The sequence below is a fragment of the Acinonyx jubatus genome, chromosome C1 (genome assembly GCF_027475565.1).
Source record: "Acinonyx jubatus isolate Ajub_Pintada_27869175 chromosome C1, VMU_Ajub_asm_v1.0, whole genome shotgun sequence".
NCBI classification, from domain to species: Eukaryota; Metazoa; Chordata; class Mammalia; order Carnivora; family Felidae; genus Acinonyx; species Acinonyx jubatus.
In genome coordinates, this window is record NC_069381.1 from 99,580,339 (window position 1) to 99,607,596 (window position 27,258).

At 40.0% G+C, this 27,258-nt stretch overlaps 1 long non-coding RNA gene across 1 annotated transcript; it reads left to right on the plus strand.

Moving 5' to 3' along the window:
* The first annotated feature begins 6 nt into the window (after positions 1-6).
* LOC128313968 (uncharacterized) lies at positions 7-24,409 on the plus strand. The gene is made up of 3 exons (XR_008295194.1): positions 7-571; positions 20,048-21,475; positions 21,980-24,409. It is a non-coding gene; the product is annotated as an uncharacterized LOC128313968 (long non-coding RNA).
* Positions 24,410-27,258: the final 2,849 nt, after the last annotated feature.

Genomic DNA, 27,258 nt, shown 5'->3' on the forward strand with positions numbered 1-27,258 from the left:
CCCTGAATCCTCCGGCCAACTGCTCCCGTCGCCATAGCAACCGAGCTTCCCAGCTCCATGCAACTCCGAGGCCGGACTCCCAGATTAAATTTTAGGAGTTTCCAGTAGGGCAACTGTGCAAGATGGTGAGGTCAGGACGACGCTAGCCTCGAGATTGTCTGGCTTCCTTTAACTCGCTTTGCCCCCGCTCTGTTGCTTCTTGGAGACCCTGTGGTCCGAGGTATTGTCTAGAAACTCAGAATCCCTGGAATCCCGCCCACGATTTCAACACCTTTCAAAATTTCTTCGATCCTGGTTAACCTAAAATGGAGAACTGGCTCTCTCAAGAGACATCCCATGCCATTTTCTTCTCCCTTCTACTCTGCCCCAAATACTTCCTTATGTGAAGTCAAATTTATCTCCCCGACTCGCATCTTTTGCTTCCGTCTTGAGTCCTCCTCCCAGGGACTTCCTAAACCAGTGGGCTCACTTCTCCAAGAGATCCTTTATCTAACTGTAGTCGGGATTAATGTCTTTCTAAACCGTCTTCTCGGCCTAATCAGCCCCAGTTCTTTCAAATTGTCCTTCACTGGTAAGTGGAAGCTTTTTTTTTTTTTTCCCCACCCCACAGTCACCACTATCTAAAAGATAGCGGTCAGAATCCCCCAAATAATAATGATAGTAATAATAATAATGGTAACAACAACAACTCCTGCTTCATGATCACTGGCTATATCTTGTACATAGTTATATCATTTTATTCTTACAACAGCCTTATTCCAAGTCCCACAGTGTATGACTGATGGCACCAGAGTTAGAAGCCAGATTACCTGAATCTCAGATCCATCTTGTTTAATTAACCTCTACAACACCTGTTTTAGGACTGCCAAAATGAGAGATGCCCCTCTTGGGGGGGGGGGGGGAGGAGGGCAGACTTACTTTTATTTATTTTTTTCATTGCATTAAGACTAATTTCAGGACAGACAGGGGCAGAACTCAACCAGAGGTGTTTTGCTTTTAGTACCTATAAAATACAATGCTTAACTATTCCTCCCAAACCCTGCTCTTGCTGTGAGATGCTTCAATTATCCCAACGGACCAGGGATGGCTAAGGTGATGCACGTGACCTGCAGCTTAATTTCATTCAGCACGGCCTGCCAGCTGACCTTCTATAGGTGAAGACGTTCTAACTCTTTTGATTGCTTTCTTTGGGGAAAAAAATGTGTGTGAGGGCCGTAGTGATATCCAGACCCTACGATTTTACTTCATTCTGGGGGGCAGGGAGCAGGTTTAAAAATGCTGCTGCTTCACAACTCCTGTTCATAATTTGGACCTACCAAGGGAAAGTTTCTCTGGCCACCCTAATTCTTTAATATAGATATTAAAGAGAAAGCACAATTTCCAGAAGCAGTCTTTTCACAGGCAATTTACAAAAACTGTTGACTTTCCTTTCTTGTTGCAATGTACGTATTTATCTTGTGGGAGAGACTAGATCCATGCAGCCTAGTCACAAGTCATATCTCCAAGCCCTCTCTTCTTGTCATGACAATAAAATGTCTGATGCATAGTGAATCCAGAGGACTCATGCCAGAAAGAGATTTTCCTGAGAGTCTCCATAGCAACCACCTAGGCTGCCACTGATACATTATCATAGAAATTTTTCCAAAATTTTGGCCTTCATTAAAATTTTCTTTATAAGATGAAACCGTCTTTGGATTGCAGCTTGAATATAAAGATGAATTGCTTACAGACTAAAAAGTAAGTAATCATTGATGACATCATTCTTCGTTTTGATCACAATTCTTCCCATAGCTTTAAACCATTTGGGAAAAGAGTCTTGTGTTTGTATTAGAAAAGCAGTGAAGAGTTTGTTGGCCTTCCAGTTAGATTTTATAAGACAAAATTAACTAGATGTTTATGCATGTCATACTACGTTACTAATTTTCTTTCTTCTTCAATGTGAATACAGATTTCAAAATAAAACATTATGGACAATCAGTTCAGCCAAATCACCGGCAGATGATTAATAAAGTAGGTTGCAGATAAGAGAAATGAAGGAAAAATAGAATAAGGAGAAAAAAGTAAAATTAAGTGTTTTTAACATTGCAGAGAAAATGTCACTAGCTTTGTCTTACAAGTGACAGCTGTCTAACCCCAATTTTTGCAGCAACACAATTTTTGTGACATATATTGTGGAAAAAAGTGACTAGCTGTTCATCAAACATTTCATTTTCTTTCCTCCTACTATGAGAGTCAGACATTTTTCATCCCTCTTTATCCTTAGATGGCAACTTGTGACTGAGTTCTAGGCATGGGACATGAGCAGAGTGATAAATCACCACATCCAAGCCTGGCCCTTAAAAATATCTCCCAATATTATTCGTGTGCTTCCCGATCTGCCTGGATATTGAGGTGACACTGAAAGCTTTGGATTTCTGAATGACTGCTGTGGCACAGAGGTTCCAAAGTCTCCTTTACCCCTGGGCTTCACCCCACTTTCTCCACCAAAGGTATTGCTTGGGACTATTAAGTGCATGAAAAATAGACTTATTTTCTTAAGCTGCTGAAATACTGGAGTTTGCTATAGCAGCTGGAGCTACCCTAACTAACATTTTTGATAATTTTCATTTGAGAGTCAGCTTTTAATAAACCTGACAGTAGCCAGCCTTCCCACAATAGGCTGAGAAAACAACCTGGTTACTTTCAAGTAGGCTACAACGCTTGGCTACAATCTAATCTTTGCTCTTAGGTTAGTCCCTGGAAGGGAGGAAGAGGGAGACTGCATCTAGTATTACTAACCCACTTGCACCCTTCACCTTGCCTTCCACCCCCTTATACAGTACATTCTTTCACTTTATCAATTAATAAGCTTTTAACTTTAAAGAAGTGGTTTGCATATTAAAGTAATCCAATAAATTAGCCTGCTTACGATCACATACACCTATGGAAAGTTTTGCTCATTTTTCAGAAAATGAACCGTGTCACTAAGACATCTATGAACATAAATCATAATTTAGCAAATGATTTAAAGGAATGGTGCATGGTTTAAATGTCAAAAATAAAGATTTCAGGATGTTAGAATGTACTTGCCAGATAATCTTTGATGGTTTCCTTTGTAAAAGTCCTAACAGAATGGAAGATTTTATAGAAGACTTTTTTATGTAGAAAAATTTTTAAAACTGATTTAGAGAATTTGAAATGAAAGTTTTATGCCTTTTGCCTACTTTGGGTCTATTTCATTATTCTAGGGAAGGTGGCACTCTAGATAATTTATGATACAAAATGGGGAGACATTATACAGGAACCAAATTTATAGGATGTTTCATCATAGAATTGGTCTGTTTAATTTCAGAAAATAGGTGTGAATAACAATGTTCATAGTTTTAAGAAGTGAGAGCCGGTTCAGCTAAAAAGGGACCTTGCCAAGAATAGGAAAAAAAAAAAAAGCATTGCCATCTGTCATACATTTATGCTTTTTTTTTTTGTATAATAAATTGTTTCCCCAACTAAATATAAGTTGAAACTTTATAAGCATAAACTTTACTACATAAATTTTCCCATATGTCAGTGGCTAAAACAAAACTAGACTATGTGGAGAATTTTCTTTCACATTGGCAGGGTTACTCCTGGCTTGTTTAGTTTGATTTTTGCATTTAATATTGTTTAGTTCACCAAGGACTGTCTACTTCTAGGGATGCTCTGTTTCTTTAGGATACTATGATCACTGCATAAGTTACTTTTTAAAGTTTTCTATTTCAATCTCATAGTGTTCCCTGAACTCTTATTTAGGCATGCAGTCTAAGCATTATTTCTCATACCTGAAAGGGTCTAGCCAGCTCTAGATGCATCCAGCATTCTCACTGTTGTCAGGTAACATCAGGAGCTCTGGACCAATCCAATCCTAGGCCAACATTTCAGGTATTCAAAGTACATTTAGCTCCAACGATCTGCTTGCCTTTGGCTAAGAAGGCCTCACAGGTGTTCACTGACTTCTCAGATTGGCATTCTACATCTAAGAACACTTCCCACAATCTGTTTGTGTTATTTACCATCATGATCTTTGTGCTGCTAACCTTCAAAATGCAACGTTATAATGCACTGTCCTTGAGTTTTTATTGCGTGTGATGCAGAGGGCTTGATCTCTTTCAGCTACAAGTTTCAAAACATATGGAGAATATTACACCTGCAGCCTATGGTCAGCATTAGCTGCCTATTCCGTCGTGAGTGCAATTTAAAGTGTTGACTTTAATCTTTAAAGCCCCTCATTGTTTAGAAGCCACTTACTCCAGATGTCACATCTCTCTCTATGCATCATCGTGACAATTAAAATCACCTGCAGTGCTTCAGGTCCTAATCCCCAGTGAACTCTGGGGCGTTTGGGAGTAGATCACTTTCTAAAGAAGAACTTCCCTAAGAACCCTATGTTTCTGTGAATGATAAAAATACTCGAAGGTTACAGTTTGAGCCTTGAATGTCTTGTCTCTTAGAACTGTAGGTCTCTGGAGCTGTAATTAAGTGATGTTGATTTAATTTTTATTTTACTTTATGTTATTTGTGGCCAAGAGTGTAGAACGCCAAGTCTATTTTTTAATGAATCCGAAAAATAACGGTTGTATATATTAAAAATAGAAAAAGCTAAAATTCATCTGTTTCATATTTGTTAGTGTGGGAGTTTCCACACCAGCGTGCTCTCACTCAAATTTTTCTTTGAATCTAATTTTAAACGTCTTCAGTGAAGGGATTTGCTGTAAATCCTTTGGGGACTATTTCAGAATCCATAACTCATGGTAAGTCATTTCTCTAAATGCTTAACTAAATGTTTGATTTCTTAATGTTTTATCAGATGTCCGTCACTTCTAAATTTGTGCTATGTGAAATAATAGCTTTCTTTTTACTGTGTACAAGTTTCAAAAGCTATGGGCGAGGTGAGCCTACGCTAAATCATGTGCCAGACCACGGAACGATCTTTTGGGAAGAAAAGATTTTATATGTCTCTCTGTGTCTATATCTGTATCTCTATCCGTATCTTTATCTATCTATTCTGTTGTTGATGTTTCCCTGGAGAACACTGACTAAGTACACTGATCTTTAAGAGCGCATTTTTAAAAAATTACATTTCCTATAGTTTGATTTGTGGTGAATTCTTTGAAAAATCACATTTATTACAACACAGTTCTTATCATATATATTTTATTTGACATCTTTGTCTCGATATTGATCAGCGTTGGCTTCTATGTGAAATATAAAGAAATATTCATGACACGGGCATCTTTTATGTTTTTAAGAAGGTTAAGAGGAGATTTCATTGAAATGTAAAGAATCTTACTAGTAACAATGTAATAGGAAGGAAACCTTCTCATTGAAACCCGTTTTGTGAACATGTCAGTCTGAAAAAGGAGGAGGGATTTGTTAATATTAAGGAAAAGTTCCTACACTCCATCTCTGTCCTTTTCTGAATGCACAGTCTCCGATGAAAGCTCACCTTATGGCTGATACAAATGGAAATAAGGAAAGAAGACGAGGGAAGAGAAAACACTTGAAGTCCAATATTAGGAAGAAAAGGAAGATTATAAGAAAAGGCTCGTTGAAACAGAAAATAATTTCAGCCAGTGCACAAGTCAATCAGCAGAACAAATGCTGCTTCCAAAGGTCCTATTAGAGGCTGCTTTCCCTGCCTCACCCCATTTCTGAATGAATCTATTCACGTCTTCCACCATTTCCTTTACAGGAGCCAACCGTTTCTAGGTTTGCCTACCAAAATAATGGCTTCATTGACTCTTTCTTATGTTTCAACTCTCTACCATATTAAACAAAATAAAACCTCATTCTTTGTTATGCTTTGTTGCACTTTTCTCTTATGCGTAGCAGGGCCTTCTTTATGCTCTCAAAAGTTTTTTTTCCCCCTTCCTCTGGCTATAATCTCTAGGCTTCTACTTTTGTTCATAATCAAGTTATACAATTTGACAATCATCCACATTTCAAAACTTTTATGATTATTTTCACGTAACGGTATGCACTCTACCTGAGCCAGCTGTCTTAATCCTTTAGAGGGTGGCCATTTTCCCTACTGTACTTCTGGGTAATAACCATTGCCAATTCATCCCACGAAGTAAATTCCTCACTTTATTGAAATTGTTTTTATAAAGCTTAAGTTACTCACATATATACCCATAATCTCTCTCCCTCCCCCTTTACTCCGGTAAGAGTTTGAAACCCTATTAATCTATTTGTTACCATAGTTTCCAAAAATGCCTCAATATTAAGTTTTGTTTTGTTTCTTTAAACTTGCCATGTACTCCTTCCTCAATGCAACAGATCTTTTAAAAATCAGAGAATCAAATCATGGTGCTAAGAGACATTTCTAGAGATCATCTTATACATTCTTTCTCCTAGGCCCCATTCCCCTCTCCAGCCCTTGCAGGCTGTGTGACAGCCTTGAACAAACTACTTAGCCCCTCTTTGCTTCAGTTTCTTTATGAAATGGGATAATCATGTGTGCATTATAGGGTTGTCGTGAAGATTAAAGTACTTAGTAGCCAACTGCTTAAAACACTTGGCATATGCAGTGCCCTCAGGAAATGTTAGCTACTATTTTTCTTTAAATAAAGTGTTTATTTTAGAGTAGTTTGGCTTTACAGAAAAGGTGCAAAGACAGCATCCAGAAGCCCCATTTACTCTGTCCAGCTTCCCCTATTGTTAACATCTTAAATTAGTATGATAAATTTGCGACAACTAATGAACCAATATTGATATGCTATCATTAACAAATAGTTTTTACCTACTTCTTTGTTCCAAGATCGTATCCAGGATACTGCATTACACTTAGATATCTTGTCTCTTTGGGTTCCTCTAAACTGTGATAATTTCTCAAACTTTCCTTGTTTTTGATGACTTTGACAGTTTCAAGTGGTAAGATATTTTATAGAATATCCCTCAATTTTGATTTGCCTGTTTTCCGTATGCTTAGACTGGAGTTACAGGATTGAGGAGAAAGAATAAAGGCATAAAGTGCCAGTTAAGAGTAGGACATCACATGATACCTAAGGGTACATGCTATCAACATGACTTATCATTGATGATGTTAACCTCAAACACCTGACTAAGGTAGTGGTTGGTAGGGTTCTCCACTATAAAGTATCCCCCTCTAGCACCACCTTTTGATGATTTGATGCTTCCTTTCTTTGAAAGGAAGTCACTATGTGTAGCCCACACTTAAGGTTTAAGGAGTTATGCTCTAGGTAAGTATTTGGAATTCTTCTGTATCAGAAATCTACTCTCCCATTTATTTATTCAATCATTTCTTTGTGTCAGTAAGGAGTCGTGAGTATTTTTGATCTTTCAGGTTCTAATCCAATACTACCATATTTATTGAGTGCTTAGCTTAGTTGTTCCAGTTTTGACCATAGGGAGTCCCTTCAGTTGACTCCTGGGTCCCCTTGACATATTCTTCCCTCATTGTTCTCTTTCCTTTTCTCCTCTCTCTCTCTTTTATCCCCCCTTTACTTTCTGGCACTCCCAGATGCTCCAGTCTCGTATTGCATATTCCCTGCCCCAGCCCTAGAATCTCCAGAGCCCTGCTTCTTTTTTATTGGAGAATGGGTTTAAAACCCCAGATTTGGGTGCTGGGAATGCTTGTAGCTACCAGAGTGGCACCTGTTTCCGGGGCCGTCACTAGGCAGAATTAAGAACTAACACGTGTATATACACATATACACAATAATTATCTCTATCTGCCCATTTGGGTAAACATAAATTCATGCAGATGTGTACCACTCTAATCCAATACCACATGGTTCCTTCTGCCCTGCTAATATTTTATTAGCTATGCATTCATTCACACACCCATTCATGCAACAGAGTATGCTGAGTATCATACACCAGGACCTATGCTTAGAACATGGTAGATGCTCTTCCTACTCTCATGTGGCTTAGAATTCAGTCACCAGCATAATTTTTTTACCTTACTTTTTTGGTACTACCAAGAACTGACACCATTCACACTCACAGTAGTCTGTTTTCACATCTGTTTTTGCCCACCACACTCCATGTCCCCACTTTCAAAACTGTACCATCGCCATTGACCATCCTTTTCCCTCTCTACCCTCATTTCTCTTCCTACAACTCCTTGTTCTGTGGGGATTTTCACCTCTCATTAAAACAGACTCAACATATTACTACTCCCCATTGGTATGGCACATTCTTAACCTTCTTCTCATCTCATTTTTGACTGCAGAGTTCCTTAAAGAATGATCAGATTATTACTAAGGTGTTTGTCCATAGTGGCGTCTTATGATTACTACAGACCTGTATGAATTTGCACGGGATGCATCAGAGAGGAGGCCCCACATGGTCTATTCACCCGACTCCCGCTGTCAGGAATTGGAGGCCATGCGTCACTCATCCATGCAGATACAGAATCTCTACTGGTGCGAAACTCTAGGGTTTCCAGTTTTAGTACTTTTATTTGCTGCTCAATGAAAAGAAAATTTCTTGATATTTTCTTACATTGTTACAGTTTGTAAATATTTTTATTACTGTAAGTTGAATTCAACCCAATCCTTCTCATTGCTTGAGGGGAATTAAAACTATCTCTGTCCACAAAAGAAATTCACTTGTAATTTTCTTTTTCATACTGTCCTAGTTTTGTTTTGATAACAAAATTATATTAGTCTATAAAATGGATTGGGAAGTATTCTTTTTCTGTTTGCTGATAGAGTTCGAGTAAGTCTAGAATTATCAGTCCCTAGATTGTTTGGAGTAGATCACTTATGCAACTGTATGGGCCTGGTGACGTCTTTTGTGTTTGTTTGTTTTATGTATTTGGCCTCTGATTTGATTTCCTTAATGGTTTTAACACTATTTAGGTTTTCTAGTTGTTCTTGAGTTAGTTTCAAGAAGTTACACTTTTCTTTAAAAATTTGTGTTTTTTGTTTTACAATTAATGATACGAAGTTGTTATAATCTCTCATTATTTTTATAATTGAAGGGAACTATATCTCTATATCTCTTCCTTCATTCTGAAGGTTATGTATATCTACCTCCATTCTTTTTTCTTGAATAATCTTTCCAGAGATTTGCTCATTTTATTAGTCTTTTCTAAAAATTACGGGGCTTTTTGACACTCTGTACTGAATGTTTGTCTCTTATTTTATTATTTTTTACTCTTACCTTTGTTTTTCCTTCTATTTACTGTGTTGTATTCTGTTATTTTTAAATTTATAAAGATGGATGTTTAGTACATTAATTTTAGCCTTTTTTCTTTGCTAATATAATCATTTAAAACTTCAGATTTTGCTGTAAGTACTATTTTAGCTTTATATCACAAGTTTTGATAAGCAGTATTTTATTATCGGTTGGTATTGCTTTGTAATTTCTTTTTGACCCATCAGTTACTAGAATTGTAATTTTATGTTTCCAAATGTGTGGATTTTTTCCCAGTTATCACTTTAATGTTCATATTAAAATTTTTTTAATGTTTACTTATTTATTTTTAATTTTTTAAGTTTATTTATTTTTGAGAGAGACAGAGAGAGTGAGAGGCTCTGTCAGCATGGATCCCGATATGGGGCTCGAGCTCACAAACTATAAGATCATGACCTGAGCTGAAACAAAGAGTCGGACGCTCAACGGACTGAGCCACCCAGGCACCTCTTTTAATCTTCATTTTTAACTTAATTGTATTATGATTAATTTGTTCTGAATGATGTTTATTCTTTGAAATTTACTGACACACAATTTATGGAAACATCTGTGAGACATTTTTGTAAATGTTTTATGTGTACTTAAAATGAACGACTATTCCCTAATTGATGGAAGCAGTGGCCTGTGTGAAGACCTATGATCGAGTACATATTATTCATTTTTTTTCAATGTCACTACTGATTTATTGCCTGGTTAATCTATCAATTATTTAGAGAGGTGTTAAAATCTCTTTTCTTAAATTTAAATTTTTAAAACCATCCTTGAGATTTTATCAAATTTTATTCTATATCTGTTGAAGCTGAGTCAGTTGATTCATACAAGTTCAGAATTATTATGTCTTATTAGTAATATGCAAGTTTCTATCATTGTATAGTGATTCTGTGGCTTCTAAAGAATGATTTTTGCCTTAAAGTCTATTATTTTGTATATACTGATTATCATTATGGCCAATTTATCTGAATTTATTTCCACTATATTATTTTATTATTTTGTAGTTTCCCTTTGTTCTGCTTTTCTAGCTGTGTTTTTGTCTTCTTTCTTGCTATTTTATTATTTTTTTTATTTGCCGAAACTTTTGTTTACTATTTCATTTTTAGCCTCTACTAGTTACAAGTTAAACACTCCATGTACATTCTTTTAAAGATTATCTTAGAAATCTTAACATGCATACTTATGTTATCAAAGTCTCCTCATAAACAAAACAAGAACTTTGGACTGCTTTAAATTCCACCAATCCCTTGTCATTTGTACACCACTGTTGGCCAGCATATCATTCCATTTTGATCTCTCCTCCAAAAGACAGCCAGTGTTTGCCTAGATGCTTAGATTTACCCACAATTTGGGTTATTCTTTACTCATTATATCTTCTTCCATTTCAGACCTTTCCTCTTATATAATTTCCTATCCTTGTGCAGTTCAACCCTTACAATTTATTTTAATGATTATGTGTTAGTGATAAATATTTTAGATTTCATTTGTATGAAAAAGCATTCAAAGATTGAATTGTCAAAGCTCATTTCATTTGGTAGGGGCGCCTGGGTGGCTCAGCCAGTTAAGTGTCTGACTTCTAGTCAGGTCATGATTTCACAGTTCATGAGTTTGACAGCTCAGAGCCTGGAGCCTGCTTCTGATTCTGTGTTTCTCTCTCTCTGCCCCTCCCCTGCTCATGCTCCGTCTCTCAAAAATAAATAAACATTAAAAAATTTAAAAATAAATTTAAAAAGATCATTTCATTTGGCATACAATTCTAAACTGATGATTTATTTCTTTCAGAATGTTGAAGAAATTATTTTCCAATTTTCTGGCTTCCATGGTTGCTGACAAGTCAGCGATAAGTTTAATTGTTGTTTCTTTATGTGTAGTCATTATGTTGTCTCTGGTTTTATCAGGAGCTTCCCTTCACCTTTGGTTTTCTATAGTTTCACTATGATGTACCTAGTTATGGATTGCTTTTTATTTATGCAGCTTGGGATTCATTCTGCTTCCTGAATCTGCCAAGTAATATCTTTAATAAATTCTGGGAATTTTCTCAGCAGTTATGTCTTCACATATATCCTGTCTTCTATTTTTTTCTATTGTTTTCATTTGAAACTCCATGATTTATATTTGATCTTCCTACACTGTTCCTCAGATTTATTAATTCTCTTGTATTTTCCATATTTTTGTTTCTCTGTACTGAGTTTTCTGCAATTCATTCAAACTTACTTTCTAACTCACTAATTCTCTCTTCATCCATGTCTAAATTGCTGTTAACATTTCTTTCTTTCTTTCTAATTTCAGCCCTAGTAGGTCTATGTGATTTTTTTTTTTTTTTCAAATCTGCCTGGTCATTTTCTTTGTTTCGAGTATCTTATTTCTTAACCTATTTGATATTCTTATTTTTTCTATTAACATAGTAAGCATACTTATTTTATATTCTTATGTGATAATTCTGTTGTTTGAAGTGTTAACTGTGTCTGAATATATCCTTGTTGGTTTTGTTCTCATTTATGGAGCACTGTTTTCTTGATACATTTTGTTACTATTTTCTCTGAGTTTATATTGATGAAATCTTTAAGGCATGAATTGAATGTGTCTTTCTCCCATAGGTATGTGGATACTAATTCTATATTTGAAGTTTTGTGGTCACAAACCTACAAATCTATGCGGGTGGGCTTGTCATTTTGCAGCCTCCAGAGAGAGTTAGCTTTTCCTCTCTACCGACGCTAGGGCAAGCTAGTTTCCTTGCTGTCACCCTTTCTGGAGTGGGATTTATATATGTATGTATTTAGGCCTTCTATTTCACCAAAGGTGTACTGCTCTGTAGTTTCAGTTTAAAAAAAAAAGGTTTTTTAAATGTTTATTTATTTATTTATTTATTTATTTTATTTTTTATTTTTTCAATATATGAAATTTATTGTCAAATCGGTTTCCATACAACACCCAGTGCTCATCCCAAAAGGTGCCCTCCTCAATACCCATCACCCACCCTTCCCTCCTTCCTACCCCCCATCAACCCTCTGTTCTCAGTTTTTGAGAGAGACAGAGCATGAGCAGGGGAGGGGCAGAGAGAGAGGGAGACACAGAATGTGAAGCAGGCTCTAGGCTCTGAGCTTTCAGCACAGAACCCAATGCAGGGCTTAAACTCACAAACTGTGAGATCATGACCTGAGCCGAAATTAAACGCTTAGCCGACTGAGCCACCAAGGCATCCCTGTAGTTTCAGTTTTATGTGGGGGTAACTACTGATAGCCCATCCACTCCTGGCAGAATTGATAGTACAAAAGTTCATGGTCACTTTGGTGTTTTCATACTTTTCTGGTTTCCTGCTTTTACTTTGTTTTTGGTCTTGGAGATTTCTTACATTCTGTTCAGCTCAATAGTATATTTTAATATTTTTTCAAATATAATTTTATTCAGAATGTTTTTATTTTTATTCTCAATGCGTATTCAGAAGTTTTTGGTAAGGAGCAAGTTGCTCATTGTATTTAAGGTATCACACTGTCAGAAACATAAGTATTATAATCTATTTTTAACCGATGTCCATCCTAGACAAAGCAGCTTTCAAATTAAAACAACAAAATGATGGTGCAATAGGAAACATCTTTCTTTTTAAATTGATTATCTCCACATTTAAGAATTCCTGTCTGGCTGGTTGGTGGACATCCAATAATTCTGCTTCAACATAGGCAGCCTCATGTGTATTTCTATCTTTTAGGAAGAATCATTTTTTTGTGTGAGTGAGCTTTATGAATGTATTTCCCTTAAACTGATACTTGCTCTTGCTTATATATACTGAAAATGAATGACATTTTCAGTATATATTCTGACATTGTCCAATGACAGGAACTCTTGAATGTAAGGGAGAGAACCTATGTAAGGTGGTAAAAATCTCTAAAAAAAATAAAATAACCATAGGAATATTCTTAGGAAGAGTCAAAGGTAGGTTCTTTCATTCTAATTCCCCCAAAGACTTTGAAAACTAGTATAAGCCAAAAATGCAACAGAAGGATCTTCCAAGAGTGAGCCTGAATAAATCTTCTAAGCATCAGTAAGTGTCATTGCAATCAAAGACATTATCTACCACATGAGAGGGACACTGAGCACATATGCAGTGCACAGGAAACCCTCCAGTCAAAAGGTCACACGTTAATAGGCAACAAACTATACAAAATCACTTACTGGGGAAGAGCATAGATCTCAAATGCAGATTTGAATGAAACCACACCCTGGATTTACTCCTTCTTCCTGGTGTATGGGGCCCTATGTTGCCCTTGGGAAATGAACAATGCACTAAGAAATATTAAGACGGAGCTTGGTGGATAGAAACAGATGGAGCAGGCTGCTGGCAGTATAATGACTCTGAATTGCATTTCTTGAGCATTTTGAAGTGGGAGAGAACAGAAGAGGAAAGTATGAAGAACAAGAGGAGGAAGGTACGGGGGCTGAGGTTTGCAGAACAGAAAGACTAGTTGTGGCAACCAGATGGAGAGACGTCTGGGGAACTTGTTTGAATATTCTCTGGTTCAATAAGGAAACCTGATTTTGGCTTGATTCAGAGCCCCTTTATGATTGCAACCCCCCCCCCCCCACCACCACCCGCCACACACACCACACTTATATCCAGTGACAATATGGAATGATGGAAGATTTTTGTGTTCAACTTCCTGCTAAACTTCCTTAAACAAAAATATCTGATTTGTCTTCATAAATTGTATTTCCAACTCTGAAATGCTGATAGAAAGAGATCTGTTCTAAAATTAATCTACCTGAAAACCACAACTATAATAAGAGTAGTTTTATACTTAATAAATTCCATTTGGCAACACAGGAAAAGAGAAGGGGCAGATATCTCCCAAACCTCCCAAGTGAAAATTCAGCATCTTTCCAGTATTACATGAAGTAGAATATGGTTTTTACTTTACTTACTTCTTTCATTCTCTTGGAGCCTTACTATGGCTATTTGTCTGAAAAGATGAACTGTACTTAACATAACCTAGTCCTTGCTGATTGGAATTCAAGAATTCAAGCTGAGGTAAGCATATGTGCTGAAACTTTGCTTTGCAGAAATCCAGAACACTGAAGTTCAGCTAAAACATCCAATCCAGAATGTTGTGGCTCTGAAATCCAGAGTTAGTCACCCCTTCCCTAGGCATTGTGTATTGTCACCGTAATTCTAATTAAAATAATAATTCTGATCATGGTTGATAGTTACAATGAGAAGACGTTTTTGTAAGTTTGCAAAGAGATGCTGGCACAAAAAGGAGACAGAATTACTGATTCTTGCTTTGGAAATTATTCTCACAAATACTCTGAAAAATATCAGGTATTCCAGGGGCACCTGGGTGGCTCAGTTGGTTAAGCATCAGACTCTTGATTACAGCTCAGGTCAGGATCTCAGAATTTGTGAGATCGAGCCTTGTGTTGGGAGCCTGCTTGGGGCTCCCTCTTACTCTCTCAAAATAAATAAATACATATTAAAATTCTTTTTAATATCATGCATCCCAGGACACCAGCGGCAGAGTTTAAAAAGCCTCCGTAAAATCAACATTATCTCAGTGTTTGGCACATATAAGCATCAATAAATGGTAGCCATTATGCACTCTTTTTTTTTTAATTTTTAATTTGAGAGAGAGAGAGTGGGGTAGACAGAGAGGGAGAGAGGGAATCTTTTTTTTTTCAATATATGAAGTTTATTGTCAAATTGGTTTCCATACAACACCCAGTGCTCATCCCAACAGGTGCCCTCCTCAATACCCATCACCCACCCTCCCCTCCCTCCCACTCCCATCAACCCTCGGTTTGTTCTCAGTTTTTAAGAGTCTCTTATGTTTTGGCTCTCTTCCACTCTAACCTCTTTTTTTTTTCCTACACCTCCCCCATGGATTTCTGTTAAGTTTCTCAGGATCCACATAAGAGTGAAACCATATGGTATCTGTCTTTCTCTGTATGGCTTATTTCACTTAGCATCACACTCTCCAGTTCCATCCATGTTGCTACAAAGGGCCATATTTCATTCTTTCTCATTGCCACGTAGTACTCCATTGTGTATATAAACCACAATTTCTTTATCCATTCATCAGTTGAGGGACATTTAGGCTCTTTCCATAATTTGGCTATTGTTAAGAGTGCTGCTATAAACATTGGGGTACAAGTGCCCCTATGCATCAGTACTCCTGTATCCCTTGGGTAAATTCCTAGCAGTGCTATTGCTGGGTCATAGGGTAGGTCTATTTTTAATTTTTTGAGGAACCTCCACACTGTTTTCCATAGTGGCTGCACCAATTTGCATTCCCATCAACAGTGCAAGAGGGTTCTCGTTTGAGAGAGAGAATCTTAAGCAGACCCCGTGCTGAGTGTGGAGCCCAAAACAGGGTTTGATCCCATGATCCTGGGATCATGACCTGAGCCCAAATCCAGAGTTGGACACTCAATAAACTGTGCCACCCTGGCGCCCCAAATTTTATTTTGATTATTACTGACCTTATAAGTAGATTTTACTAGCAATTATCACCTGTTTGTGCTGACAGTCTCTGAAAAACAAACACCAACTCACATATATAAAATACCCATGTCTGTTTTCTCTATTATTTTATTCTGGCCACTAATGCCATATTGGATAGAAACCTCCCACGTTCTATCTCTTCCCTTGACCTCTCACTCTCACTGGAGTCTTTATCTTATTTTTCTGCTGCTGATGCTTTCTCAATGTTAGGAAACAGAATTCTCTGCCTTCTTCAGCCCAGGAAAAGGGAAGGGATGAATATTTTCCAAATCTCCCCAAGTTGAAAATCAGAACGAATTTCCCTTAGAAACAAAGTCTAAGTGGAGGTAACCAAAATGAGTAAGTGACATTCAGGCCTATAAAATGTTCCCCAAGCCATGACAATAAAGAAGCTAATCAATGAGAGGACCAGGTGAAGCTGTGCTCTGTTTCAGAGAAAGGAACCCCCAAACCTGGGCAATTTCAGAGAAAAGCCGGAAAGGACTCGGAAGAAGAAAGAGAACATTATAGGTAAGAGAGTCAGTACAGGCAAAACCAACCACAACAGAAGTGTGTGTGCCTGTGTGTCTTTATGGTGCGTTGGTCAGCTGGGGTGAGTAGGTGGGGGTACAAAATGATGGGACCAGGATGATTGGAATCAAGAGTGTGTTACAATAAAGACTGGCAGGATAGAAGGTGTGCCAGTGTGAAGCCAGATTATAGAGCTTTCCCTTAGAAAATTTCAGAGATGTGCATGGTGATGTGTTTGACTCCTGGGTCTTGAGTCATACTAGATTTTCCCATAGATCAGCCTAATCTCCATCCACAGGCTCAGCTTTAACCCAGGTCAAGGGACAGACTGTTATGCTTCTGGAACTAGACTGATTTTGTATTCTGAGTTTCATCATCAAGCTTTTGCCTGGTCCCTGGGTATGAGGCCTGCCCCTGTGCCCTGATCCTAGTGTTTGAGTATCTATATTGTTTCCCCATTCCTGGGGTCTTACCTTGTCCAGATTCTAGAAAAACAGTGCCTTCCTCTTGTGCTAAAATCCTTCCTCCCTGTTTAACTTCTCCTGCCTCTTACCCTTTTATTGGCTTTCTGTCTGTATATTTTGGCTTCTTTTCATGAAAGCTAGTTCCTGTCACCTCACACCAGAATGCTTTCAGATTTGAACACGTTTCTTTTAGAAAATAGCCCCTGTAACCTGCCCTATGGACTATCCTAACAATGGGTGGGTCTGTAACATTTCTGTTGTCTCTTCATCTTCTCTGTTTGCTGGTTAAGAGATTATAGCTACGTGGAGATAAATTTTCTTTTTGTCTTCCCCGACTCAGGAAACTTTCATAACTCCCTATCATTTGCAATATGGAATCCACGGTCCCAAGACTGGGGGTGACTTCCTTTTGGAGAGAAGATAGCATGCTTTATTCATATTTATTTAGGCTGAGGGGTTGGCACATAAAAGGCACTCAGTAAGTCTTTGTTAAAAGGATGGATTTTGATTGATTTCTAAGTCTTCTTCTATAATCTGGTCTCATTCTAACTTCCCTCCTCTTCTTCTTTTTAACACATCCATTAGATTCCATTTAAACTTGTCTTTGGATAGCTCTTCCCATCCTCCACCTCCTCCCTCTACACCATCATTACGGATGCTAATAAATACAAATACCATTATTTCCATGCCTTTGCTCATTACAATCAGCCACTAAATTATCCTTTCTCCTCTGTAAGTTTTTCTCAGATAAAGCCTTGCCTCCTTTAGGAAAGCTTCATTCATTATTCTTGCCAACACTAGAAACTCCATTTTTTCCTAATTATTTTGTGTGCATTAGTAGGGTACATGCCTAGGGAAAGGATTCCTCAGACATATTTTATTTCTCTTTTTGTTTCCACCATGCCCACATCAGTGTTGGGTACACAGTAGAACTCTGTGCTTGCAGTCTTGTTCTTGATTGCTGGAGGCCTGGGTCCCAAGTATAGAAAAGGCAGTTTCCTCCCCATGGGACTGTCACGCGCTCTCTCTACAGGCTCTGGTCTTTCATGTCTGCCTTGCTGGGCGGGTCTTGCACTTAGTAGGTGCCAGAGAATTCGGAGTCAAGAAGCCCCTGTCCAAATTCTGGCTACAGCCATGTGTATTAGGGTTCTCCAGAGAAACAAAACCAAAGGATACAATCTACTCAGTCTACTGAGTTAGACTCGGTTTAACCTCTTTTGGAAACACTCTTACAGACACTTCCAGAAATAATATTTAACCAAGTATCTGGGCACCCCAAGACCCGATCAAGTTGACATGAAATTAACCATCACACTGTACCATCTTGGGTAAGCTGCCTAAGTTCATTAGCCTCAGTTAACTCACAAACAATAATTAAGTAATAATAATAATTGCCCCACAGGACTGAGGGGAAGACAAGATGTGATAGTGTGTATGAACAGAGTTTTATAAACCATAAAGTGCTTGGTAAATATCAGGTAGTGTTAGGTGCTCAACAGAACTTGCTTGAATGACTGTGCCGGAGAATCTCTCATCATTCCACGTGTGGTGTCCAGATGAGGAGGTTCTGAAATTTATGACAACACGGTCTGACAGAAAACTCACAAGACATCTCCTCTGTTTTTGCTGTGCTCTTTTTAAAGGTCTTTCTTTGTTATTTTCTAAATGTTCTTCTTCATTTTAATGAGCTCAGAAAAGGTTTTCCAGCTATCCTCACCATCTTACTAGACACTAAAAACATGCTTTACTGTTTATTTTTTTTTCTCACTTGGGTCCTTTTACATGGTCTCTCCATCCTAAGTGGGGTTCACCATCTTTGAAGGAGAGGCTTCGCTTATCCCCTCTCCTGAATCCTCCCTGGAGATGCCATGTGGGTTACTGGGGCAGGCTAGCTGTTAGGGATCCCTCTCACATGTCTCCTCCAGGAACTTTCTGCATCTCCTCTTCCCTGCTGTCGTTCCTATGATAGGAATACCAAATGGGAAGGGCCCCCATGTTGGTGAGACCAACTGCTGAACTGCAAATGATAACTCATTCTGATGTGGCGCTGACAGAGGAGAAAGGCTGAGGGAGGCATGCACCCAAGTGGCGGTGGTGGCGCTGGTCCAAGGAGAAGTATCTGGACAATCTTTGACAACAGCACATGCCTGGCTTAGGATATTTTTTTCTCCATTTGTTTTGACCAGCTCTAAGAATAGGGAAGAACTTGGCAGAAAAGCGCCAGAGGGCAGGCTGTGCTCCTCAGCATTTCTGCCGATCAACTACTGAGATATATTCCCTTTACATGGAGCTACGCTGGAGGGTGTGGATGATGGATGTGTGTAAATGTCTTACCTCTTGGAACAGTGATTTCAATTCTAGATTGTAAACAAGAAATTAGTTATGGAATTGTTCAGCGCAATGCATTTATTTATAGTAGATTGGAAAATAATGTGAATTTCTATCAATAGGAAATTGATTAATTTCATCAATTTCGTTGATTGCCTCATTATGATGAAATATTATGTACTTATCATAATGATGTTTCAAAAAAGTATTAAATTACATGAAAACTCTTCAAGCTATTTTAACTATAAAAAAGCAAGTTACTGACACGGTTGGTTTTGTACAGTCTAATCTCAAGTTTTTATGTGTCTGTGAAGCCGTGTACCTTAGGGACTTAAAGCATGATGTCAGGAGTTAGGCAGCCTTGGTTCAAATGCCAGCTCTACCACTTAATATGTTTGTGGCCTCTGGAAAGTCTCCCTGTCTCTCCATGCCTCAGTTTCCTCATATGTTAAATGGACATAGTAATTGTGTCAATCTCATGAGACTCTTCTGAGGGTTAAAATTAATCCACCTAGAGTGTACGCAACAATGTCAACTCACAGCATTTATGCAGCAGACATTAGCTATTTTTACATAATTATATATAGATATATATAATTATATATAGATATGCATAGATAAAAATATATATATAGATATATCTATGCATAGATAAAAAGGAAGGATACGTACCAAAACCAGAGTGATTATCTCTGCATGGTATGAGTGTGGGTTATTTTTATTTTCTTCATTTTGCATATTTATACCTATGAAACTTATATAATAATTACATGTAATTATTATGTAATTATATAATGCTGTTATCATATGAAAACATTTAGTGAAAGTGATTTAAAAGGGAAGTTTATCATTAAAACACAGAACACTGGTTTTGCTTTTTTGCCAGGAGGATTCTATAGACGGTGTAAAAATACATCCCACAAATAAATTAATCTGAAGTGCAAAAAGTTCTATTAGGTCATTCTTCGGGATTCAAGATCCTGTTCAATGTTACATATTTATTTGGAGAAGGCACTGTAAGCTATTGTCCTTGGTAATACCACACTCTGATTTTTTGGGTCTTTTTTGTTGTTTTTGTTAGATGAACCCTATGACTTCTAAAGATCCAAACAGACAGAGAGAGAGAAGTTCAATGGAGAACTCTGGAAAATCCTAGAGGGAGCTACTTAGTGATAGGAGCAGAGCCAGATGGATTGCCTTGAGAGCCAGAGCAGAGAATTAAGCTTTTGTGCGTGTGTAAAAACAAGAAGGGACAATGAGCATGTAATCACATCTCTGACAGGGTGAGTAGCATCTTGGGTTGTGTATAGGATGGTAGAAGTCTTGTCTGTTTTAGAATCTGACGCATCTGGGTTCAGTCCTTAACATCTCCCCCTTGTTACCCTGACCCCTCTCCTTCCCGCCCCTCTCCTTTCCATTTCTTCATCCCTTCGTTCCTTCCACAAACTTTCTTGAACTCTACTTTGTTTTAGGTGTTATGTACGCTTCCCGGATAAAAGTTGTACAGGATGTGTTCTGTGTCTTCAAGGAGGGTGGGGTCCGGTGGAGGCAGGAGCTAACCCGATAGACAATGACACTACGGCGTGGTCAGTGCTTTGGTCTAGAAGGTCAGAAGAGGGTGCAAGAGCAAAAGGACTGTTAATCACAATGGGTTTTGTGACGAGGTGGTTGGGAGTGGGCGTGTGGGAGCAGAGTGCTTGCCAGAAAAGGGGCCACCAGCTAAGCGGCAGGCAGTTGAACATAGGTAAAAATGGAGGAAAGGCTGCAGACAGGACTGAGACAGCAGTTGGCGGAGCCAAGAAGAGCTCCACATGATTGGAAAGATCAGTGTCAGCAGGGGAGCAGAAGGAAAGGCGGGCAGAAACCAGATCGCGACGGGCCTGGTGTGTTAAGATAAGGATTTGCTATTATTCGGAAAGCATACGGAAAGCTCCAAGGAGATTTTTATTCTTGAAAGTTAAGGAAAGTAACTGCTAGATTTAGGGCATCAAGATCATTTCTGCATTTGGCTCTGTGAGCTTGGGCACCATAACCTTTATGAGCTACGTCCGTAAAATCTGTAAGCAGACTAATCTAGAACCTTCCTTGCTGAGCTACTGTAAAAAGAAGACAGTGGCTATAGGGCACCTAGTACAGTATCTGGGTTTATAGTTATGATATGGGGGATATCTCCAAAAACAAAGAACCGTGGCTTGGCAATCAGGGAGAATGCTGAACTGGAAGTAAGGTCTGTCTTTAAACCTGGATTCTGCCGCGTCCTGGCTCTATGACCTTGAGCATGTCCCTTGACTTCTCTGAGCAAACAAACGGTATCAACTTCACAAGGTTAAGTCAGGGTAGTGCCTGCGACAGAAGTCTCTTTTTTCTTTTCCTTTTGGGGCTGCAGGGCTTTTGGACGTCAACCATCTGCTTTATGAGGAAGACCATCCTGGGGTGGGATACCATGCTCTGAAGAATAATCTCTGGAATCCTGATTAGCAAAGCAGCATATCAGGAGCACCATCTGGAGGTGCGTGAACACCTGGGGAAAGGAGGCGAGGTGCGGGCCTGCCTGTGAGGGAGCCAGAGCAAATGTGTGCACAGAGCACTTCTGGAGCACGACCTCGCCGAAACGCCTGCTGAGCCGTTACTTAAAGGCCTACACAGGTGTAGACCAAATTCCAGGCCTAAATCAAGGAAAAGTATTTCCATATGTTCCCATGCAGAGACCAGAGGAGCAAAAGCCGCTGTAGCCGGGGAGGAGGGTAGAGGCGGAAGTGAGGAACCAGCAGAGGAAGGGAGAAAAACAGAAGAGCTGCCAATGTAAAGAATTCATTAGAGGAGAGTCATGTTGTGACCTCCAAGACGAAGATGAGTGAAAATTCTTGTATGATTTAATATGCTGTGGAAATAGTCCAAACCACACACTCTCTGTGCAGGCTGAGGTCTTTTACCTTCATTTCAGGAAAGTCCTACTGCCCATTAGTCTGCGTATTACTTACTTGGTCTGAGCTTCTTTGTAACATGCTGGCAGGATCAGATGGGGAGGCTGCCCGCGGGCTGCAATTGGAGGGGCCTGGACAGCGGAAGTGTGGAAGATATGGAAGTGTGGCTATCAGTCTCCTTGAGGAGCATCCCAGCTGAGTGCCACGTGAGCCATCAGGGAGCCTTACCTCCCGGGACCGAATTGTTACCCCATGTTATCGTCTCCAGTGCTCTCATGCCATCAGATCAGTCCGGTAGTTTTTAAGCTTAAAAAAAACAACAACATCACATTAGAAACATCTTCTTCTTAAGATGTCCTTATGAAGCAATGACACCCCTTTGGAAAACAAGCCCAAAAATCTCTAAAGTCAAATAAAAAAAATATATGCCTGCCCTGCTTGGAAATTAGAATGTGGTCCTGAGGTCTTACCCACTAGCTTCTCTCCCCATATGCAAATCCATCCCTGAGGGCTTCACAGAGCAAGAGTGAAAACTATAGCTCTAGTCCAACTCCTCCAATTTGTAGATGAGGAAACTAGGGATTAAGAGATTGTCCAAGGGTCAGTAATTAGGGATCGAGTTGGGACTGAAATCACATTCTTCTGGTCCTGATCTCAGTGCATTATCCTAGCCCTGGACTCACAGCTATTTGCTTTCAGAAGAGGGGTGGCTACAGTGATGTCGTGTCTCGTGGGCTGGGAGATACAAGAAGCAGTGGGAGAATTTGAGGAACCTGATGCCCTCTCTTCTGTAGGAGCCCTAGTGGAAGCCTCCAGACCAGGTCCTTCCTGGGGGCAAAATACACATCTTTTGAGTTGGGATGAAATGCTGTGGTTTCAGGCAAGAGTCTCAGGGAGCCCACAGTCTACCTACCCTCCACCTCCAGTGTGAGACATTCCCTGTGTCAACGAGAGTAGGACTCTGAGGAGCCGCCTTCCCCCAGGAATGTTCTATGCTTCTGGAAATGGTCTCTGAGCTTTTAGGCTCAGGCCGAAAAACCCCAAATTGCTAGTTTACTGTTTATACAAGCAAATTCATAATAACTTGCTGCATCTCTCAAGTGTAAAAGAGGACCAGAGCAAAGCCTGCTTGGGATGCTTGTTGAACTCTTAGGTTTCCCTCCCAAAGAACAACTCGTTTGGCACATTAATATTTATAACAGTAAAATAAGATAAAATAAAATAAAATAAAATAAAATAAAATAAAATAAAATAAAACATCATAACTTGAAGATTTTTCCTGAGCCTCTGGTTGTCCCAAAGCATTCAGTGAGGTCCTTCGTTTCTTCTTAACCTTACCGGGTCCCCTGTATGTGGAGTGTCCTGAACCATCAAGAAACAAAGTTGCCTGCTGAAATCATCACTGCTGTGACGAGACAGTGGTACTCCCCACACATTCCATCTGCTCCGTCGCACTTGCCAAATCCCTTGCATTTAGGGGGGGCCACGAGGCTAGTTCTGACTAATGAAATGTGAGCTGAGATGGTGAAAAGCCTATGTGCAAATCTCCAGGCTCTCACTGCCACCAGCACTTTCCAGATGGTGAAGCCCCCATCAGCCTAAGACCTGAGTGATTCTGATAAGCAAAGTACCATCCCACAATGGACCTGTGCTGGACATATATCATGAATGAAGCAGAAACCTTTGCTGTTTTAAGCCACTGAGATTTCATGGCTAATCTGTTATGTAGCATAACCTCGCTAATCGTGACAAATACCGAGGAATTTGGGTTCAAGGCAAGGAAGCCCGAGGACCTGCTCTGGCGGGAGCTACCCTGGTCGGTCCCGGGCTTTCAAGCAGCGGTGTGCTGGGGCGGGCTCATGCCAGCCTTGAGCAGCCGATGGATCGCGCACACCTTGTCCCCACCTTGCATTCAGTGACGTTGCCCTGGTAACTTGTGATTGGCTCTGGCAGGAGTGGTCACTCCACAGAAACCGGCAAAGGCTACAGGTCATGTCATTTCTCACCCACCCTGGCAAACTGGCTGCTATACATTTACCAGCATTCCACTGGTTTCAAGTCTCTGCAGAGACAGTCAAGGTGGGGAGTAGGAAATGGGAAAGGAGGGCCTTTGGGAAATAAGAACCCTTTCAGCCCTTAACTCTTTCTTACATTTTCTGTAAGAGAAAATTTGGTAGAGAGACACTCTGCGACTTGCGGTTTTCTCTACATGCTAGGATAAAGTGCTGGAATCCTGTCTTTGACAGCATATCCTAAACCTCAGGATTCTGAGCTCATTTTATCTCAGCTGTTACCTTTGCACAGGATAGGAATGCCAGTGTCTCCTTCCACCGTGAGTCGGCAACCCCCAGCAGGGCCTCTGTGCCTTTCGGATTTTCAAGGGAGCAGCAGAAACTGGCCGCTTTCATTCTGACTTAGCTACTTGCATGCATTTCTTTCCCCTTTCTCACCAAAATCCTTCGTGAATACAAACCAAACAGATTCAAGGTTGATTTGCTGGAAGTCTGATGTTAAATTTAAAAGCCTTGGGGCACCTGGGTTGTGCAGTTAAGCGTCCAATTCTTGATCTCGGCTCAGGTCATGATCTCACAGTTTGTGAGTTCAAGCCCCACATCGGGCTCTGCACTGATGGCATGGAGCCTGCTTGGGATTCTGTCTCTCCTCCTTTCTGCCCCTCCCCTGCTTGTGCTCTCTCTCTCTCAAAATAAATAATAAAAATAAACTTAAAAAAATGTCTAATGAATTACCATTTTATTAAATGATATTCAGTATAATTGTCTGAGGGCTCCAAATATGAAGGATTTAATTCCTTCATATACCACCTATATCTTCACATACAGACATAAACACCATCTATGAGCAATGCCCTGCCCTGCCCTGCACACTCATGACAATCCCCACCTCTAATAGTTCACAAGGCTCTGAGAACTTCACGGAGGAGAAGTTTCTAAGACACTAGAGACCTCCTCTGTCCTGTCCACTCCACAAGTTGAAGGAAAGGTCTTGCTTAGCCACCCAGCATCACAAATTGGTAAACACTCTTCTTTCGAGTTGCATTTTTCCTTATTCTTTCTGGCATTTTCCCAGTTTCAACTGTGAAATGTGGGTGGTATTTGGAGCAGGGAGGTACTTACATACTGACCGAAGAAAAATATCTCAGAAAAACTTGCTTTATTTTATTTTATAAGGAGCTATAAAATCATTTTGGTCGACAAATTACATTATTTGGCTTGAATATTAAATATCATCGGTGAATAGCTTATGTTTCATTGCAGTGGCAACTGATATCCGCTAAAAATAAGATACTAGGATGCTTTTCTAGCTTACGTCATTTTGAGAAACAGTCTTGTCCTGACCTTCTCGACCTCAGTTTCTTCATTTGTAAAATGTGGGGTTTGGCCTGATGATTTATGGGGTCCCTCCCAAGTCCAACTTTCTTAAATTCTACAGGTATGTCATCATGTATTCATTTATGCAATACACATTAACTGCCTACTGCATGTCAAGCACTATGACAAAGATAGTAAATATAAGGTCCCTGCCCTCAAAGAACTTACTGGAAATATAAACAAGTACAAAGGCAATTACAATAGAGCGGAATAAATGCTACAGTGAGGGGAGGGACAGTGGGTACAAATGGGGGACGTGGGACAGGCACCTAACCTATTTTGAGGAAGAGAGACGCCAGGGATCAGGAGGAAAGAGATATGAGGTGTATGTGGGGCTGAAGCTAGGGGAGAGCAAGAGAGGCGGAGCTATAACAGGGGTACACTCGGTTGGGAACATGCACTCACCCTAGTCTTGGATGCCGAGTGTATAATTGGACAGTATGCATGAAGTTAGCCATAGGAAGACAATAGAAACAGGTGTAGGCAAAGAGAACATCAGGTGCCAAAGGCTTAGGGGCAAGAGAGAACTTTAGGAACCCCAAGTGCCTTTGGGTGTCTACATTTGGGAGCAGAGTTAAGGCCATAGGTATGAAAGATGAAAGGTGAACAGGGCCAGCTCATGAAATGTTTTGTAAAATAAATTAGGGTATTTGAACTTTCTCCTTAGGCTAAAGGGTATGCATCAGGGTTGTTGTTGTTTTTTTTAAGTTTATTTATTTTGATAGAGAGAGAGAGAATGTGCACATGCACATGCAGGGGAGGGGCAGAGAGAGAGAGGGAGAGAGAGAATTCCAAGCAGGCTCCCTGGGGGCTCCAGCCCAGGAACCATGAGATCATGACCTGAGTGGAAACCAAGAATCAGATGCTTACCTGACTGAGCCATCCAGGTGCCCCAGGGATTTTTCTTTCTTTCTTTCTTTAAAAGGCCATAGTAGGACTAGACCTGTTTTTTAGGATATTCCCTTTGGCAGCCATGTGGAGACAGGGGTAGAGAAAGCGGAGGGGGGCAGACAGACCAGTTGGGGGTGGTGGAAGTGGAGGTGGAGAAAAGTAAAGCAAACAGCCTCTGGAAGTGTTAAGAGTTAGAACCGCCTGGAGCTGGTGATTACTTGCATAAGCTGGGTGTTAAGAAAGAGAGACAGAAGGATGCTCAGGGTTTCTGGTTTGAGAAAGTGAGTGGACAATGGCGCTGGTCACTGAAATACGAAACACTCCGGATTGAACAGGGTTGAGAGGGGAGGTGAGGAGCTCAGGCTTTGACTGTGGAGTGTGCGCTCTGAGGGAAGAGGTCTGTTAGGCGGCTGCTGTATGGTTGGTGCTCTGCAGAGAGATACGGGTGTGGCTGTGGTCGGCTTGGCCAGGCATCTGCCTGTAAATGCCGAGGACAGCAATGAGAAGGGATGCAACTGACCAGGGAGGGAAGGTACAGGGGGACCAAAAGGCGTAGGGGACATTGAGAGCCACCGTCACCAGTGAAACCATTACAAGAAAAAAGCCCATCTCTGGAGCCACCACTGGGATGTGACGGAGGCAGGGGCAGTAAGCAGTTGTGTAGCTGTGCCTTTGCTGCAGTGGTCCCCCAAGGCACTAAAAGAACTTGTGTCAGCCTGTGGTTACAGAGTCTGCTGCAGCTGGTGACTTTGGACTCTGACTGCAAAGAAGGAGCACAGGGGCCCTCTCGCCTTGTGGTTTTGGAGAGCATATCACTGCTCATTCCTGACGAGAGGGGAAAATCGGGCAGATTTAAATTTCTCTTTCCCTCTAAGTTGCAAAAGTAAAAAATTCGTGACTCTTTTGGATGCCCCCGTCTAAATGTTCCCACTCGAGAGAAAACGGCTTTCCCCAGGAAGTAAGTAATAAATCTCTCTCACTAGTGGAAGTTGCTACATCCTGAAACAACAATCATCAGCTGAAGAGGAGAAAAAAATAAAACAAAGAAAAAAAATGAAACATTCCTTCCCTCCACGAAACTGTCTTTC